Source organism: Emys orbicularis, chromosome 11 (assembly GCF_028017835.1).
Source record: "Emys orbicularis isolate rEmyOrb1 chromosome 11, rEmyOrb1.hap1, whole genome shotgun sequence".
In the NCBI taxonomy this organism is placed as follows: Eukaryota; Metazoa; Chordata; order Testudines; family Emydidae; genus Emys; species Emys orbicularis.
In genome coordinates, this window is record NC_088693.1 from 5,131,557 (window position 1) to 5,151,368 (window position 19,812).

At 49.5% G+C, this 19,812-nt stretch overlaps 1 protein-coding gene across 8 annotated transcripts in view; it reads left to right on the top strand.

Annotated features, from left to right (window-relative positions):
• BIN1 (bridging integrator 1) overlaps positions 1 to 19,812 on the top strand; it is a 154,629-nt gene that overhangs the window by 52,267 nt on the left and 82,550 nt on the right. The gene's annotated exons all lie outside the window — the stretch shown is intronic.

Below are 19,812 nucleotides of genomic sequence, written 5' to 3' on the forward strand. Positions count from 1 at the left end.
TGCCTCTCTGGGCCATTGGGCACTGACAGCTTTTGTCCACTTGTATGTAATATATTCATCATCTCATCTGTCGCCACTCGCCCAGCCCAGAACTGAGCAAACAGCCTTCGTATCCAAGCCTGGTAACTGAATCCTTAAGTGCTGTCAAAAATAAAACCTGCTGAGCGTGAATCGGATCTGGTTATCTGAGAACTGGAAATGTTCTGAAGGACAGAAACGAGTCAGTCGATAATTGGGCATGTTGGGGGCAGAGAGAAATAACTGGCTACCCCATTCTTGACATTTCACATTAGCTTAAAAATCTTAGTTTGGGACGGGAGTGGGGCATGGTCAGGAAAATCTATTTACTTTTTTTTTTAAGCACCTGAGCTCCACAGTGTCCCTATATCCTAAAGAGACAGTGAATGCGCCTGTGTACGTGCTTTGCATACCTTTCCACTGATGTGGAAGCTGCATTGGTACCGGAGGGACGCGGTGAATTTGATTCAGGTTTTAGCGAACGCTAGCACCCTTCTGCAATTCCAGCTTTCCCACGTGAAAACCCGATTATATTTCTGTCTCTAATTTGTGGCAGCCACAAGCAGGCTTCTCATTTGCGGAGGGCCAGACGTCCACGCCATTCTGAAAGCAGAGTCTCTCCTCATCTTTGCGTTGGAGATGGTATTGTGACAACTCATCGTCCCCCTAGGGCTTCACAGTAGTCATGTTCCTGCAGACTGTGATCATGTGGAACTTCATGCCAACAGAGGGTCTACAATTCTGATCCTCCTGCTCCAAAAGCACACGCTTCTAAGCTCATGTGGAATCTGCATTCGCTTTTGGCAGCATAGGGCATATGATTCAAAATTGAGCAGTCCTGATTCCATCCAGTGGGGGGCAGCGTGGTCACACATCCATACTAGCATTTCACTACAATACTTCGCTGTTTTTTATAGCACCTTTCGTCAGAGGGTCTCAAGTGCTTTTCAAATATTGGCTATGTAATGAAACCTGACAGTCCCTCCAGTGAGGTAGGAATGTATTTAACAGGTGGGGAAACTGAGGCGCAAAGTGGTTTTTTTTTTTTTTTTTTTTTTTTTTTTTAAGTGGCTCGCCCAAGGTCATTCAGCAAGTCAGTGTCAGAACTGGGATGAGAACTTGAGCATTCCTTTGTTCAGACCATGTACCCATCCTGTCTAACATGGACAATGTGGCCTGTAGACATTAAAGTTCTCGTCACATGATGGTCCAGCTTGGTATAGGATTGCCAGGTATCCGGTTTTCAACTGGAATGCCTGGTCAAAGAGGAACCCTGGCAGCTCTGGTCAGCACTGTTGACTGGGCCGTTAAAAGTCCGGTCGGTGGCGCAATGGGGCTAAGGCAGGCTTCCTGTCTACCATGACTCCACGCAGCTCCCGGAAGCAGCCGCATGTCCCCCCTCCGACTCCTATGCATAGGGGTGGCCAGGGGGCTCCGCACACTGCCCCCGCCCCAAGCACCAGTTCTGCAGCTCCCATTGGCCGGGAACCAGGGCCAATGGGAGCTGTGGGGGCGGCACCTGCAGGCGGGGCAGCACGCAGAGCTGCCTGGCTGCGCCTCCACCTAGGAGTCCAAGAGGGGACATGCTGCTGTTTCTGGGAGCTGCATGAGGTAAGCGCTGCCTGGAGCCAGCACCCTGACCCCCTCCCGTGCCCCAGCCCTGATCCCCATCCTGTTCTCCAAAACCCACATCCCCAGCCCCACCCCAGAACCTGCACCCCCTCCGGAGCCCTCACCCCCCTCCTGCACCCCTGCCTCAGCCCGGAGCCCCTCCCATACTCCAAACCCCTCAGCTCCACCCCCCAGCCCAGAACACCCTCCAACACCCCAAACTTCTCACTGCTAGCCCCACTCCAGAGTCTGCACCCCCAGCCAGAGCCCTCACCCTCTCCTGGAGCCCAACCCCCTGCCCCAGCCCAGAGCCCACTTCCACACTCTGAACTCCTCATTTCTGGCTCCACCCTGGAGCCTGCACCCCCAGCCGGAGCCCACACCTCAACCCCCTGAGCCAGCCTGGTGAAAATGAGCAAGTGAGGGAGGGTGGGGAGAGCGAGTGACAGAGGGAGGGGGATGGAGTGAGGAGGGGCGAGGCCTCAGAAGGGGGGCGGGGCAGGGGCGGGGCAAGGATGTTCGGTTTTGTGCCCGTAGAAAGTTGGCAACCCTAGATTGGTATGAATAGAAGTCTCTTTGGTGACGGAATCTTGCAGGCGGGTACCCACATTGTAATTGAGGGGCACATGTGGTCTGGTCCCGTCCGTGCAAATGAAAGCTCCTGGCAAGTTGTCTGTGTGACCCTGACTCGGGGAAGTTTTTGAGTACTTCGTCCCTGAGTTTCAGGATCCCCGTGTGATGGGGCTCTTCAAGGACTCCCCCCAACCCTTACGGGGGTAGTGGCAAGGAGAGCAGGGGTCTAAGTTAGACCTGCCAGCTATGTTTTGGTTGGTGAGTATGGGTGTGATGTGAGCATGCATGTGAAGAGTTCTCGCTTCTGCTGTCCTCACACTACGTGGGCAGGGCAATGAAGCATATGAGACTATTGGTCTCTGTGCATCCAGCAGCGAGCAGTCTGCTCAAAAGAGTGCTACATTGAATTGCTAATGCAGTGCTTCCTTGAGCTCTAGAAGAAGTAGAGTCCTGTGCTTTTGGAACAAGGGGATCTGAGCTACAGCCCCGGGGTCCCCATGCAGTTCTGTGTGGCTGTAGTGCCCAGCAGTGACAGCCAGGAAGTCCTGGATTAGTTATTATAACCTAGCATTTCTGTCATACCTTCCATCTGAGGATCTCAAAGCATTGTAGGCTGCCTGAAGAGCTGAGTGGAGTAGCAGACATCTGCTGGGATAGACAGACATCTGCCAGCCACAGAGTTCATGGAGAAGAGCCAATTTGGGTCTGGATTCTTGTTTAAAAAAAAAATCTAGTGATGAATTAGAGAAAAGAATGTCGCTAATTAAGAGGGGACAAGCTGGGGTGTTCTCTAACCCTTGAAAGAACCGGTTTAGATGGGTTTAGTTCTCCAACAGGATACAGAGTACCAAACATACACTTAATCAACGATGCACAGGGTAAAAGTATTGCATCCTCAGAACATCTCCTCATTGGCCGCTCGGGATTCTGTAGCCGGGGCGCTGTGACCTCGCTCTGAGAAGCTGTTAGCTTTTCCAAATAAACCTTTATGGGTGTTGGCATACTACACCAGGTAGAGAATGTTATTGTAGGGTCACCTTTAATGTTACCAGCTTTGTAGCACTCCTTGCAGGGATGTCGTAGATTTTTCAGGGCAGTTAATAAAACTGCTAACCATCCCATTGCTTGGGCAGTAGTTTTGCTTTGGGATTTGTTCTTTTTTTAAATATATGTGAAAAAAGGAAGAAAATCTAAATTGCTGATCAATGTGTTTTTTTTTAACAAACATTTCTTCGGCTTCTCCTTGGGATGAGTTTCTCTTGACCCCTTACTTGGCTTGAAGACTTAAATTTATCTTTAAAAGGCCTATAATTCCAGATACTTGGGGGGAAAAAAGCAACATTCTAAAGAAATGTGATGTTTACAGAAAATGCCCATTCCCCAAAGACAATGTGATTGATTGGCTTCTTGGCATGCTGTTCTAGTGATGATGCACAAAAGTGACTGGCCCCCTCTCAGCTTGGCTCCCACTCAGAAAATTAATCTTTATCCCTTTCCTAATGAGTTTGTACAAGGCTGAAACTGGTGCAGCCCAGCAGCGGTCCATTTCCTGTGCGTTCAGTTTCAGAGCTCTGAGGCACCACCTCCCTCACAGAATGGAGGACTGTCTTGTTTTCAGGAAACTGCATTTTGAATGTGGCTGGTTGAGATGTAGGCAGGATGTCACACAGGGAGCGTATTAAAACACTGAGCCTTGATGGTATGGAACTATGAGCTTTGGTAATGTGTGCACTGCCTAGGTGTCTGTGCTACGCACTGAACTCGCCAGTTTCATTCCAGCATGCAAATGGGCCCTGTGCAAAACCTGGGATGAATTCTCCTGGGGTGGTATCTTTGCTCCAAATTCCTGATCAGGAACCTGGATGGGGTGTCACCAGGACCTTCGAGGAAGTATTGAAAGCCAGGGTACCAGGGAGGTAAATTACTACTACTTTTCGTACTTCGTTGCTTCAGACACAGTTCTGTGCACTTTGGGTGAAGGTGGATCAAAGGCAAACTGAAGCACATCTGTGTTCATGCCTAATCTTGCTGGGCAGAAGATACAATCGATATTATAATGAAAATGTGTTGTGGACACAAAGTAGCCCTAACAAAAAAGAACTGCAGCATGTGTGTACCTGTATGTAGGTTTATTTACTGGAGTGAGGACTGGTCTCTAGATCAGTGGATGGTTTTAACCCTGGCTTCCTCTCTGCCTGGGTCAACAGGCTTAAATGCCAACTGTCAGAGAAAAGATTTCTAAAGGGTGATGAAGATCAGTACAGAAGTCTCATTGTCTTAGTTCTTAGCCTGCTTTTCAGCAAAAGCAGTGTCCAGATAAATTAAATACAGGTGCAAGCTAGAACACTAGTTGCAACAGTGTATCTCCTAATCTTCTCCCATTACTCTAGAAACACAACCGTTCACATGGACTCCAACTGAGTCCCAGCCCATACACTGCATGAACCTTTAGGCAAGTGGTTCCCAACTTTCCTACACAAACTCGGCGATATCATGGCATGCAGGGAGAGAATGGGAAACTGGAGATTTCCATCTTCCCAGTGGGACTCCTTCCCTTAGGTCTGCAATAGCAGACTTTAAAAACATTACATCTTTAGATGCAGAAAATGTATGAAGCTTTTTTTTCTAGAGCTTAGGGCGCCCTCGAGCCCTGTAGACTGGATGAATAAAAAACCGGTCTAATGTTTTAAAAGCTCTTTTTAAATGTAGTGTTTTTTTTTTTTTTTTTTTTTTTACTACATGTGATGGGGTATTATGGTTTTATCAGCACTCACAATATTCTGCATATAGCCCACCCATCGCTTGACCACAGTATTAATCAGTGGCCATCTTAAACCTCTGCTGATTTAAAAAAAAAAAAAAAAAAAAAAAAAAAAAAGCCATGTATTCTTTATAGAATATGAATTTTACGGAGATAGAAGTGCATATTGTACAGGAAGACAGTGAGTTACTTTCTCATTGTCACTAGCACACATGGTGTACCTCTGAAAGGTTTCTCTGCAAGCGTCTTCTTTCAAGCAGCAATCTATACTGGTTCAGGTTAGAGTCCTGGTGAAACACCTAGCAATGAAACGTGTGTTGAGTATGTACCTACCTACATGCATGTGTGTATAATCGCAATCTGGGTGAGGGACGTGCACATCCGTGGTAGAGCACCTGACTGTTACGCTAAACAAATAGACTGTCTTTTTGAGGTATTGAACCAAAACCTGGATCTAAACACTCTTGGAATCTGGAGCAGTTTGGACCTGATCTGTACACCGTGGCATGGGCCTGTCTCTAATACATACTGTTAGGTGGTAAATAGCATCTTTTGGCAACATGTAGAAGAAACAGGAGGTGGGCAGAAATCCCCTTCCTTTCTTGAGGAATGTCTTCTGTAAACCTCTTTGGAAAAACTCCTGATAATTAGATCAAATCTCCCACAGGAGAACAGAATGGGACCCTGTTGTTGGGACACTTGAAGCCAGCTTGGATAAAGCATTGGAAATTAGCCCGGCAGAAGTACAGCACTGGTGGGGGTGGACTAGGCTAGCAGGACATTTTTCAGACCTAATCTCTATGAATATGGCAAGTCCAGTCTTTGGAGGAAACAAAGATGCTCCACTCTGGGAGGGAAATGACCTGGATTCATTTACAGTTTCATGCGTGGTCTTCAACTGACTTTCTTCCAAGAGGCCACTGCTCTGCAGAGCTATGTATCGGCACCACACATGAGCCAGGTAAGAAGTCCCAGCATTGTCCTGGTCTCCGCCTCCTTTGCCTTCCTACCCTCTTCCCTCCATTCACTCGCACAGTGAACACCAGGATTTGATCCGGCGCCAATGACCCTGGTAACTGAGGCTTCCCTGCGGGCGTGACGCTATTGCAGGGAAATGTCAATGCCCAGTTTAGAACTGTGATTTGATACAAGGTGGGGACTCAGAAGCAGGGTTCTTGGCACTTCCCCTGTGCTCAGGGACAAAGTGACTGTCATGGGATAGAGAAGGGCCTATCCAATGCATGATATGCTGCAAAGAAGGTCTCCCACTCGCTCTGGGTCCTATAATGATATGTACAAGGTTGTATGGCTCAAGCTAATTGGAAATATAGAGGGGGGGGAACTAGCCTGACCGACTTTATTACAGGCGCTGAGTTAATAGCCCCCCCCCCCCCCCAACCTGAGAAATCAAATCCCAGGTTTATGGTACAAAGGAAACTACTGTAGTTGGACTGAGCAGGTCTGGCTCAGTGGTTTGAGCATTGGCCTGCTAAACCCAGGGTTGAGAGTTCAATCCTTGAGGGGGCCATTTAGGGATCTGGGACAAAAAAAAATGTTGGGAATTGGTCCTGCTTTGAGCAGGGGGTTGGACTAGATGACCTCCTGAGGTCCCTTCCAACCCTGATATTCTATGACGGGGGACTAGCCCTTAGACTGAATAGTCTCTTAATTAGATTTGATGGAGGTGTTTTGGATGTAATGGTGGCGGAATTGTGCAGTTGCCTGGGATGACCAGGGAAACTAAAGGCTTCTTATCCTGACATCAGTTCTGGGCAAAACAATGGAAAAGCTGATATAGATTCCAACTGATCAAAAATGGAATAGAATGAATGCCAGTCGCCATGGTTTTATGGAAAATAGGTCTTGTCAAACAAACCTGGTTTCATTCTTTGAGATCACAAGTTTTGGTTGGTGAAGGTATGTGTGTAGATGTAATCTACTTGGAGTTTTGTAAGGCATTTGACTAATACCACATAACATTCTGATTTTAAAAAAGTACCACTACATAATGTCAATAGCGCCCACATTAAATGAATTAAGGACTGACTCACTGGCAGATTTAAAAAGTAGTTGTCAATGGAGAATGATCATTAAATGGGGTTTGTCTAGTGGGGTTTCTCAGGGGTCAGTACTAAGCCCTTATTCAACATTTTTATCAATGATTTGGAAGTAACGATAAAATTGCTGCTAATAACATTTGCCGATGACGGAAAGACTGGTGGAATTGTAAATAGTGATGAGGACAGGGCAGTCATACGGAGAGATCTGGGTTGCTTGATAACTGGGCCCATTCAAACAATGCTGCCAATGCAAAGATATCCATCTAGGAACAAGGAATGCAGGCCACAACCACAGAATGGGGGACTGTATCCTGGAAAGCCATGAGTTTGAAAAGGATTTAGAGGACATAGTGAACAAACAACTTAACATGACCGTGTGATATTGTAGCAAAATGGGCTAATGTGATCCTTAGATGTATAAACAAGGGGCAGTGAGTAGGACCAGGGAGGATTTTTACCTCTATATACCGGGTTGGCGAGACCAATACTGGAATACTGCATCCAAATCTGGTGTCCACATTTTTAAAAGGATGCTGAAAAATTGGAGAGGGTGCAGAAAAGAGCCACAAGTTATTCAAGGGCTGGAGAAAATGCCGTACAGGGAGAGACTCGAAGAGCTCAATTTATTTAGCTTCTCAAAAAGAAGATTGAGCGGTGACTTGATCACAGTGCATAAGTACCTGCATGGGGAGAAAATACCAGGTACTAAAGAGCTCTTTAATCTAGCGAAGAGTGGCAGAACAAGAACCAATGGCTGGAAGATAAATCCAGACAAAGTCAAATTAGAAACAAGACACATATTTAACACTGAGGGTGATTAATCATTGGAATAAACTAACAAGGGAAGTGGTGGGTTCTCCGTCTCTTGATACTGAACAGGTTACAGTGGGTCTGGTGACACTGGTATCTTGATGGTCATTTTGAGTTCTCTGCTTTGCTGTAGGTTGGAAAGAGTGAGGGAAATGCAAATATGCCAGCTCCTAAAAACAGCCATTGGTCAGCTTAGTGAGTTTTGAGAACCTCTAATTAAAGGATACATGTCCCCTTTGTCGGGGGGGAGGAGGGGGCTCCCAGGAGGGGATGAAGTATGCCTGGAACTCCATGAGATCCACCAATCTGTTTCCATCATGAAGGGGAGAGGCTTGGGGGATGTATGGGAGAGATAGAAGATGGTCTTATGGGGGCTAGAGGCCCTATGGTAGATTCTCACCTGAATATACAGCACTGCCCTTTAATCACACAGGCATTTTGTACGTTCCCCCCCAGGCTTGTCCTTCCTAGCACAGCGATTTTTTTATATAATAATTTTTTTTTCTCTGTTTAGGACAGAAAAATCCCCTACAAGGGACAGGATTTTAAAATTAAACTGGAGAAACAGAAAAAACTCTTGGTAACTGTTCCCTAGTATTGGAGGTCTCTTTCCACAGCCTTGGCTTAGCTACAGGTATCTATCACAAGACCGAACAACAGTACCCTCTACATTATGGTAACACTTTGTAGTTCTAGGGTGGCTACTGTTTGTTTGAGCATCTGTTGGTGCTTTATACACCAGGCAATTGGCTCTTGGCACTCCTGTGAAGTAGGTGCTAGCTCCATTGTACAGATGGGAATACCGAGGCATGGAAAGTTTGACTTGCCCAAGGTCAGACGTGAAGCGCAGCTGGGAATAGAACTCAGATCTCATGCCTCCTAGTGACACAACCACAAGACCATCCCTTGTGGGGAAAGTCCTAAGCTTGGTAAGATGACAGTGACTGAATAGGAGTGAACAGCCAACTGTGCAAGTGAAACAGGTCTGTTTTCCTTCTCACTCTTTCTTGGGCTATTCTGCCCTTGTCTGTTGTGGAGGTGAAATTCACTGGTGGCTCAGAAACCCAGGACTGGCTGGGGGAGTCCATCTGATGGGCCAGATTAAATGTAGAAGGTGCCTGGGGAATTTTTTTTTTTTTTTAAAACACCTGCCTTTTCTCCAGCCTGAATCATCTGAGCTCAAAGGAAAGAGACAGTCTTTGTTTGGAGTTTAACATTACCCCTCCTGCCAGCGCGGATCACATTGGGTAATGATCCCGCATGCGGTCAGTCCGGGGGCAGCTTTCAGTGCATACCTCTCCTTGCTACAAATACCTTGCAGCGTAGTACCAGCTTTTGGAAGGTGGCAAAAGGAGACTGTTTCCCTAAAAAACACCTTCCTGTGCTCGGTCACCTCACTTGCCGCTGTTGCTATTCATATGCAGCGGCTGGTGGAGGGTGTGCCACGTGGCACTGTGATTGTGTTGTGAAGGGTCGTGCCGTGGGACCCAGGAGCTCTGCATTCTGTCACTGATGTTCTTCTGTGGCCTTGTGCACGTCATAGACAAACCATCAGATGTGGCCACTGTTTTTTTTTTTTTTTTTTTTTTTTTTTTTCCCCCTCCTGTGCTTGGATTTATGTATTGATTTTATTTAGTGCACAACTGTAGGTGCAGGGCATGGCTCTGCTGAGCACCCACAGCTCTCGTTGACTTCCCTGGGTGATGCAGATGCTCCGCTTTTCCAGACATCCGGTCCGAGGTGCTTCTGGCTGGGCATCACGCAATCCGTGACGTGGTCGCAGTGTCTCTATCAAACGGATAGCCACACTGCCTACCTCGCAGGGGGCTGTGAGGATAAATCAGGTTACTCTGTAGGAGGTGCCCACATACAATAGTGATGGGGGCTGTGGTAAACAGGATCCAGCCTCATAATTGGATGGGCAACCAGCAACCTCCAACGAAAGTCCAGGGAGTTGAAGTGAAATGACACACTAACCACTGGGCCATCCTCTCTCTCTGCACAATTGCCTGTGTTCTGCTGGGCTTTGCTGTGGAATCAGGTGGACCTTGTCAACAAGCAGGTAGTTAGTAAGAAACCTCCTCCATGCTAAACTTAACCCCCCCCCCCATTCTCCCCAATGATCAAAGAGTCTTCATGGTTGCCCAGAACCAGGAATCCTTTCTGAATGTCAAATGCAGCATGGAGGCATTTGAACTTGAACTCTGCCCCGCCCCCTCCGCCCCGTGTGCCTTTGTTCCGTTGTTCCAAGGAAAGACTTAATTGTGCTGTGTTCAGATGCAGACAATGGAGCTGCCCCCTGCGCAGGACAACGAGCAGAAGAGGCACAAAGGGCACCATTGGGTGCCCTACTCCCACTGACAGCTAAGTGGGACTTAGCCACCTGGTTCCCACCTGTGCTGTTCAAAAGCTCTCCTTGAGCCTGAGTGCAAAACGTGTCGTGGAAGAACTTGCGCTTATTGATTTCATTGAGCAAGTGAGATTCCATTTGGGCTAAGAGGCGGTTCCCTTTTTTAGGGAGGACCGTAGTGCAGCAGCTCAGGATCAAAATGTGACTTAGTGTTTCAATTGTGCTGATCTGGCATAACTGTTCTAGGGGGCCTCTTCTCGGTCCGAGGCAGAGTCAGACGTGGTGCTGATGTGGGGTAGAAGGTATGATGCTGCCCTTTCAGCCACAAGATTATGGTATCAATACATCGCAGCTCCAAGTATAGGCGAGTGGGTGATAAATGGGATCACAGGGCTGCATGTTTATTGCGTCCCGGGGTCTCAGTTTGCCCTGTCAACCCTATAGGCTCAACCTGGGATCTGAAAGTCAAGCTGGATTCTTTCCTTGCACATCATCACCAGTGCAAAAGATCCTGTAAACCAATTTATGCCCTTGGTGTGTTTATGCATTTACCATTGGAGACTAATTGGTTTGTGCAGGTATTGCTGAGGGGAGAATTAGGAGGAAGTGGGTTTAGGTGTCACTTTCAGCATAGTTTGGCTTGCAGGGTGTCAAGGCTCCTTCCCCACTCTGAACTTTAGGGTACAGATGTGGGGGCCTGCATGAAAACTTCTAAGTTTAACTACCAGCTTAGATCTGGTCCGCTGCCACCACTCCCAATGTGCTAATTCCCTTCCCTGGGTAGCCTTGAGAGACTCTTCACCAATTCCCTGGTGAATACAGATCCAACCCCCTTGGATCTAAAAACAAGGAAAAATCAATCCGGTTCTTAAAAAGAAGGCTTTTAATTAAAGAAAAAGGTCAACATCATCTCTGTAAAATCAGGATGGAAAATAACTTTACAGGGTAATCAAACGTAAAGAGCCCAGAGGAACCCCCTCTAGCCTTAGGTTCAAAGTTACAGCAAACAGAGGTAAACACCCTAGCAAAAAGTACATTTACAAGTTGAGAAAACAAAGATAAAACTAACACGCCTTGCCTGGCTGTACTTACAAGTTTGAAATATGAGAGACTTGTTCAGAAAGATTTGGAGAGCCTGGATTGATGTCTGGTCCCTCTTAGTCCCAAGAGCGAACTCCCACCCAAAACAAAGAGCACAAACAAAAGCCTTCCCCCCACCAAGATTTGAAAGTATCTTGTCCCCTTATTGGTCCTTTGGATCAGGTGTCAGCCAGGTTACCTGAGCTTCTTAACCCTTTGCAGGTAAAAGGATTTTGGAGTCTCTGGCCAGGAGGGATTTTATAGTATTCTACACAGGAGGGCTGTTACCCTTCCCTTTATAGTTATGACACAGGGCCTTCAGCATATCATCACCGTAATAAACAGGATGGGATGTATGTATTCTTGATTCTCTAGATTCTCTGCATTTGCTGTCAGTTAGCAAGGAAAAGTTCTACCCCCCTCCCCCAGTGGAGAAAGTGTGATCTGAAACCATTAAAAGGCAATAAATATGGAACCCCTTGCTGCTCTTTCTTTTGTCACTTTTCAGAGTGGAATCACACTTTAAGCTGATCTGACCCTGCACTGCCACACAGGGGAGTTGCTGCAGTCAGAAAGTGTGGTCCTTCATGGAAATGGCAGATTGGATCTGACTAGTGGTACATTTGTGCAGCATTCTGTCTCCAGTTGTGGCCAGCACCAGATTGTTGAGGGGGAAAGTTTTTTTTTTTATTTTTTTTTTTATTTTTTTAAAAAAAAGGCATTTTGGGATAATTTGTACCCAGGGAAAGTTACCCAATCATTAGAGGTTGACTTAAGCGCTGAAGCATGAAGAATATTCTTGTCCCTTCCAAAACTCTCATATAATATTTTCTCATCCCTATAAATGTCCAATCCTTTTGTGAATCCTGCTAAACTCTTGGTCTCTGTGATATCCTGTGGCAATGAGTTCCACAGGCTAATTGTTCATTAATTAACAAAAAATGTCCTTCTGACGATGGTATGAGTGTTCTCTTCACTGACTGTTCTAGGCAGGAGGCTAAAGATCCCATGGCATGAGGGTGTTTGGAATAACCCTGTCATCATTCCCTCTCGACTGGTCAGCTTCTGGTGTACAAAGCTCGGTCTGAGCTATTGCTCTGTGCATAATGGCTGCAGCACTTGTCTGTGCACCCGCTGCAATTTGACTAGTGGGGTCTAACTCCTCTCTTAATGAAGTACTCGGAGTTTGTAAAACCAGATCTTCTTCCAAACAAGCCTGTTTGTAAGCCTGGTGCTCGTCTGCATATTTATTTATGTATTTTAAAAAAAAATAGTTGGCTTTTTTTTTACAGTATCATTGTGCATCTCAGGGTCTCGGAGTGCTTTTGAAATATTGTTCAAGCCCTGTAAAGAACAGTAGAAATTAGTGTTCTTGGTCTACAGAAGGGGAAACTGAGGCACAAAGAGTGGGTTTTGTTTTCAAATGTGAGTGTTTAAAGTTAAGCACCAGTGTCCTGGCTCTTCCAGAAATGTTGATCACCTGCAGCCCCACCAGATCTCAGCGGGCCTCATGGGTTCTCAGCACCACTGAAAACCAAACCATTTATTTAGGTGCTTAAAAATAGATTTGGGCTCCTACTTTAGGCACTTGAGTGTGAACACTGCCTGAAGTGAATTTCCCAGGCGCTCATAGCCAATCTATGGGTGACCCAGGAATAGAAGTCACTTTCATGCTGAGGGCTTGTGCTGAAATCCCATCTAATGCCCAGCGTGAAACTTCCTTTGGTAAAACCGCTTCCCTGATCCACAACTGTCCCTCTCGTTTGGCTGCTTCTTACTCTGAAACCCGTTGTAAATCTTCACCGCCACCGTAGCGTGCTAGGATTTTAGAGACCAAGGGCCGAGGAGGGTGTCCGGCTGGGGTTTCTTATTAATGCTCATGTGCCCAGATCAACGCTTCTGGCCGCCATTGGCGTGTGTGGCCTGACTGCAGACAGCAGCTGCCTGACTGTCTTTCCCGTCTGATCCATCCTTGGTTCTCCAGTCCTGGGTGCTGGGGCTGTGTCAGGATCTTAACTTACCGCATCTCGGCACAGGCAAATCTGCTCCATTAATAGCTATAAAGAGCCTGAAGTTTCCATCCTAACTTGATCTGGCTTTGCAGTGATCCGAGGGATTAAGCGCTGTCACTTGGGGGTGGGCGGGGGGGAATAACGCCCGTGCTCCTGGCAGAGGGACGTTGTCCTATGAGCTCACTGTTTATTAACAGCCGGAATGGACATGTGCTGCTGGCTGCTTTATGGTTAAGGCCAACCTCTCCCCTCGCTTGGTTGGCACCTGTGGGTGTGCGTGTTTTTCCTGACCCCAAGCCGTGCCATATGACACCACCTGGCATGGAGCTGTCAGGCTGGTGACCCCTCATTTGCCCACTCTCTTTTTCGGCGTGGTCTCTTTAAAAATGTTTTTAAATAACCCCCCTTTCCCTTACCCCACTTCCCATCATGGGGTTCCCTGCGGCTGTAGATTCCTCTGTTTTGCATGAGTACTTGTGGCACCTTAGAGACTAACAAATTTAAAAAAGTTGATGGATTTCCACTCCATACGGCTAAATGCAGTGCCTTGCATAATGACAGGTTTCAGAGTAGCAGCCGTAGTCATTATGCAAGGCACTGCATTTAGCCGTATGGAGTGGAAATCCATCAACTTTTTTAAATTTGTTAGTCTCTAAGGTGCCACAAGTACTCCTGTTATTTTTGAGGATACAGACTAACACGGCTGCTACTCTGAAATCTGTTTTGCATGTCCCTCCCTGTCTCTCAGCTGCCAGCCTTCCAAGGGCAAGACTTGGCCTTAGATGCTGTTATGTTGTTGGCCGCTGCACTCCTGGCCTGGGTGGGTAAGAGCTTGGGGGACGAATCTGAGTTCTGAGGAATGGAGGACACTTAGCAGCAGTGCTTAATTTGTGCCCGGGCTGAGCCCCGGCGACTCTCGGCTTGGCAGTTTGTAGCCCCGGCACCTCTGGGCTTGCCGCAGAGGCAAGTTAGGAAAGTAAAAAAAAATTGCTTGGGCCCCGGCACCTCTTTCATTACCAATTAAGCACTGCTTAGCAGCACCGCAACAGAGCTCCAAAGGAAAAGGGAGCTAGATCTTCTGGATGGATGGAGACCCATGGGTGTAAGGGGCAGACCTAGGCTTGAGGACTCTGATAAGTAGCTTGTGCGTAAGAAGTATGGTGCATTTGAAATGCAGAGCCAGTTCCCAGGCACGCAGGTTGCAGGAGCACAAGGGAGTCCATTTAGTAGCCTTTTCCTTATCATTTCCTGTGACTAGTATTATGTCTGTTTGCACATACAAGCACCGAGGGCTCTTTCAAACCTTTGAGCTCTGGCAACATAATCGGCATTCCTGTCTGAGTTAAATGACCCCTCCAGAGTCCTGAAAGCATCCTGTTATCAGCCAGACACATGTGCTCGTTAAAAAGCCTCTTTAGATGAGGGACAGTTCTCTTGATCTTCTTATGAGGGCTTTTGTCCCTGCTTGGAATCTGCAGAAAGAAAGATTTGATCAATGTCATTGACAAGTGCGCCTGTAAAACAGGTCTCATGGAGTGCTAGCGATGTAGAAAATCCACCCTCAGCCCTGGATGAGCTTTGGCAGGAAGTCCTCTTCTGGCCCATGGTAACCCCTGGAGTACATCTGAACATCTGCTCAGTGAGTGACTTCCTTCCTGGAAGTATTACATCACAGCTGAGAATGATGTCACCGGGCCAAGGCATTACTCCGGTGCTGCCACGGATGGTCCTTCCTGGCTTTCGGGATTTCTGCCTCTGGGGATGACCATGAAACCCTGGTGTGGATATGTAACCTCCTCAGGAGCATCCAGGCAACAGAAGCAGTGGCATGCGCCCCCTCCGGCTCTTACGCGGAGGCACGGCACCAGGCAGCTCTGCGTGCTGCCCCATCCATAGCCACCACCCCTGCAGCTCCCATTGGCCATGGTTCCCAGTCAATGGGAACTGCGGGGGGCGGCACTTGGGGTGGGGGCTGTGTGCAGAGCCCTCTGGCCCTGGCTGCCCCTACGCGTAGGAGCCGGAGGGGGAACATGCCGCTACTTCCGGCAGCCACACGGAAAGCCCCCGACCCCACTCCCCGGTGAGAGCGCGAGGGCCAGATTAAAAGGTCCAATGGGCCGGACGTGGCCAGCGGGCCATAGTTTGCCCACTCCTGGTCTAGCTCCACCTTCAGAACGGCCATCATTGGCTCTGGCCCTTGCTGTCCATCCAACTTCCCTTTCCTGCCACTCCCCACTTAGCTACCACATGTACCTTTTTGTATGGTTGCCCGATCAGGAGTTTCTGATTCACATTCATCCCTGGTGTAACTCCACTGGAGGAACAGCCAGCGAGGGAGTTGTCCAGTTATTTCTGACCCGAAAGGCAAAATCTCTCTGGCTAGGCTGCCACGGCTGGCTCTTTAGGGCAGCAGCCTCTCGGATCACTCTCTGTGCCATGCTGTCCGCTCGCCAGCAGCTCTGCCATTCTTTTTAATCCATGTTTTCACTGCAGCCCTAGAGGGAGACACCCTCTGTAGCTTCAGCCCCACAATTTGCCTCCTATAACACAGGATGAACACTGTGTACCCGACTTAGGGTTGCCGGCGCCTGGTTTTTGACTGGAATGCCCGGTCGAAAAGGGACCCTGGCAGCTCCCCGCTAAAAGTCTGGTTGGCCGCAGCAGCCGGCTCCGCACAGGTCCCAGAAGCAGCCGGCATGTTCCTCCGGCTCCTAGGTGCAGGGGTGGCCAGGGGGCTCCACACGTTGCCCATCCCTGCAGCACAGGTGCCGCCCTGAGCATTGGCTCTGCAGCTCCCATTGGCCGGGAACTGCAACCAATGGGAGCTGCAGGGGCAGCACCCTGGCCGCCCTCCGACTAGGAGCCGGAGGGACATGCCACCACTTCCTGGGAGCCACCTGAGGTAAGTGCTGCCCGGAGCCCACACCCTGAACCCCAAACCCCTGCCCCAGCCCAGAGCCCCTTCCTGCAACCAAACTCCCTCTCAGTGCCCTCATTCCCTCCTGCACCCCAACCTCCTGCCCTACCCCGAGCCCCCTCCCACACTCTGAACCCCTTGGCCCCAGCCCAGAGCCCCCTCCTGCACCCTAAACCCTTCATCTCCGGCCCCACCCCAATGCTCGCATCCCCACCTGGAGCCCTCCTGCACCCCTGCCAGGTGAAAATGAGTGAGGTGGGGGAGAGCAAGCAACGGAGGGGGGGGATGGATTGAGCAACGGGGGGGGGGTCTCGGAGAAGGGGCAGGGTAGGGGCGGAGCCATCGGAAAGGGGGCGGGGTAAGGGTGTGCAGTTTTCTGCAATCAGAAAGTTGGCAACCCTAACCCCACTGTCTGTTTGGTGTGTGCCCTGCTGTGTGTCTGATCCACAGAGCACGGAGGGGTCTTTTATAGCTCCCAGCTACAGCACCTATTCCTTTAGCTCAAGTTGTAGAGACTTCTAGCTCTGGAGGTCCCAGGTTCAAGCCCCGGTCCCAAGGAAGATAGTTCTCATCACAATTGCAGGTGTCATTTTTTCCCTCTTGCTGTTACATGAACACCCCAGAGATCCCCGCCTCCCCCCCACGCAGGCAGAGGAGCGAAACGCAGTCACTCTAATCTAGATAATCTGACCACAGCCGGAGCAGGGGCTGTGTGGACCAGGTGCTGAATGACTAAACAGATTTATCATGCACCGCTCCAGTGTGAGTTGCTGTACCTCCCTGGTGCTCGCGACCTTGAGGAAAGGTTGCAAGCCCTCGCACGGGCTGTGTCAGCATGCTGCTAATTCCATCAGCTGGCTGTGTAACCACATGGGCTGGCCAGTGGGTGCATGAAGTCTTTTTCTTAACACTGTGGTCAAAAAAAAAAAAGAAAAAATGCAGGATGTCACTTCTCTGTCATGCTAGCAAAACCACTATGCTGCTGCCTCAGGCAGGAGCAACATCAGAGAGACGAGTGGCAGAGGGCTTAAGTTGTGGTCACAGCTTTTAGGTCACCGGCGTGACGGAAGTTGCTAGTGCAGTTGCCCTGGGTGTCCCCCGTGCAAGGAGCTGGGAGAAATCCCTAGTGGCTGTCCCAACAGGCACCATTTTATTAGCCCCGCCCCCGTGTATGCACTTATTGGTGGACTTCTTGGAGAGGATCCAGACATGATGGTCTGCGGAGGCTGATCACTCTCCAAGCAGGGAGAGTGAGCTTTGCTTTCCCGGTCTGTCAATTGGGTGCTGTCCACCTGCGTTAATTCCGTACACACTTGCAGGGGGCAAAAAGTCTGGGGGAGGGCGCAGAAGGGGACGGGGTAGCAAGGGGCTAGCTTCCGTTATAACCAGAGGGCTGGGGGAATGGAGAATAACCAGCCGCAGTGCCGCTAGGCCTCCCAGAGGACGTGGCTCTTGGAAACCTGAGTTGGGGCCGCTGGCCCGGGTTGCCCTTTTGCAGGGCTCTCCCGGCTGGAACGTCCCATTCCTCCAAGCTCCGTTTACTCACAACACCCTGCACCCAGGAGGGGTTGGGCCTTTCCCTGCTCACCTGTTTTGAGGCTCTGTGGACTCCCGCTGCTGCTACCCCTACCTGGTCTGGAAAGTTTAACTGGCCAAGGGCCAGGGCAGCTAGGAAATCCAGTCTCTGCTTCTACCTGTTGGCAGAGTCGGGTAGGACTAAGAACAGGGACTAAGCCCTGCCCCCTCTCCCGCACCCTAACTCCCTCCCAGAGCCTGCACCCCAGCCCTGGGCCCCCTCCTGCAGCCTGCACCCTGCATTCCCTCCTGCACCCCAACCTCCTGCCCCAGCCCTGAGCCCCCTCCTGCACTCCAAGCCCCTCATCCCAGACCCCACCTCAGAGCCCGCACCCCCAGCTGGAGCCATCACCCCCTTCTGCACCCCAAACCCCTGTCCCAGCCCAGTGAAAGTCAGTGAGGGTGAGGGAGAGCGAGTGATGGTGGGAGTGAGGATGGAGAAGGGGCGGGGCCTTGGGGCAAGGGCAGGAGTGTTCAGTTTTGTGCGATTAGAAAGCTGGCAACCCTAACTGTGGGCTCTCTCCCTGCTTAAGTGGTGGTGGGGAGTTTCTCAAGTGAACCAGAATCGCTTGATATCCTTAATTACAGCCTTAGGGCCTTGCTGTATACCTCTCCCCCATCCCCCACACTTGTGCTTTTGGATTGTTGCTGCTGATAGGAGAGGTTTCGGGGTGCAGAATTAATGTTTGTTAGGCTGCGCTTTCTACTTCAAGCGTAATCTGTATGCATAATGCTTGGCGTGTGCATGTAACCCTCTGTGTGTGCACGTACATATGTGTTGTATTCATGACCAGCCCATGCCTCTGAACCCACTGGCTGGCTGGCTGGGAATACCACGTGCCCTTTCTGCACACAGCATGCATAGTGGGCCTTCTCCCCCTCTCCATCAATGTCCTTCTCCCCTGAGATGCTCCCCAGCGTCCCCGCGGCTCCAGAACTGGAATTGCCCAAGGCAGGGTCAGTCAGTCCTGACCTCCTCTACAGCTGGAATCCATCCCGCTGCCCCTGACAGGCTGTATCGCCGTGGGTCTCCCTGGATGGGAAGTGACCAAGCACTCTGTGGAGAGTGTGTTGAAGGGGAACTTCTGATAGGGGAAGTGCCCTGATAAGGATTTACTTGGCCTGGGGCCAGCTGTGTTGTGCAAAGAGCTCTCGCTGTGGAGAGGAGACTAGCTGGTGGGTGTGGGGAGATGGGTGCATGGTCCCCTGGCCGCCTCCTGGCACCAGCTGGAATTGAATACCATTTGATCAGGGCCCTTTTACCCCTTAGCGACCAGGTACCCCAAACCTGGTGTGTGTTTGTGTGAGAAGAGGGAATGGAGGGAAGTTGGTGTTCCCTCTCCTCCATGTCCTTTGTGTCTCTCCCCTTCCTTATATACCCTCAATTGCCTTCCCTCTCGTGGGCTGGAGGGTCCAGCAATCCTGGGAGGGGGAAAAAAAATGATCTCCTCACTGGACCTGATTCTGTGCCACTTGGTATCCCGTGCAATCGTTTATGCTTGTGCTTGTTCATTAATGATCTGGAGGATGACGTGGATTGCACCCTCAGCAAGTTTGCAGATGACACTAAACTGGGAGGAGTGGTAGATATGCTGGAGGGAGGGATAGGATACAGGGGGACATAGACAAATTAGAGGATTGGGCCAAAAGAAACCTGATGAGGTTCAACAAGGACAAGTGCAGAGTCCTGCACTTAGGACGGAAGAATCCCATGCACTGCTATAGACTAGGGACTGCAGAAAATGACCTAGGGGTTACAGTGGACGAGAAACTGGGTATGAGTTAACAGTGTGCCCTTGTTGCCAAGAAGGCGAACGGCATTTTGGGCTGTATACGTAGGAGCATTGCCAGCAGATCGAGGGACGTGATCATTCCCCTCTATTCAACATTGGTGAGGCCTCATCTGGAGTACTGTGTCCAGTTTTGGGCCCCACACTACAAGGATGTGGAAAAATTGGAAAGAATCTAGCGGAGGGCAACAAAAATGATTAGGGGCTGGAGCACATGACTTATGAGGAAAGGCTGAGGGAACTGGGATTGTTTAG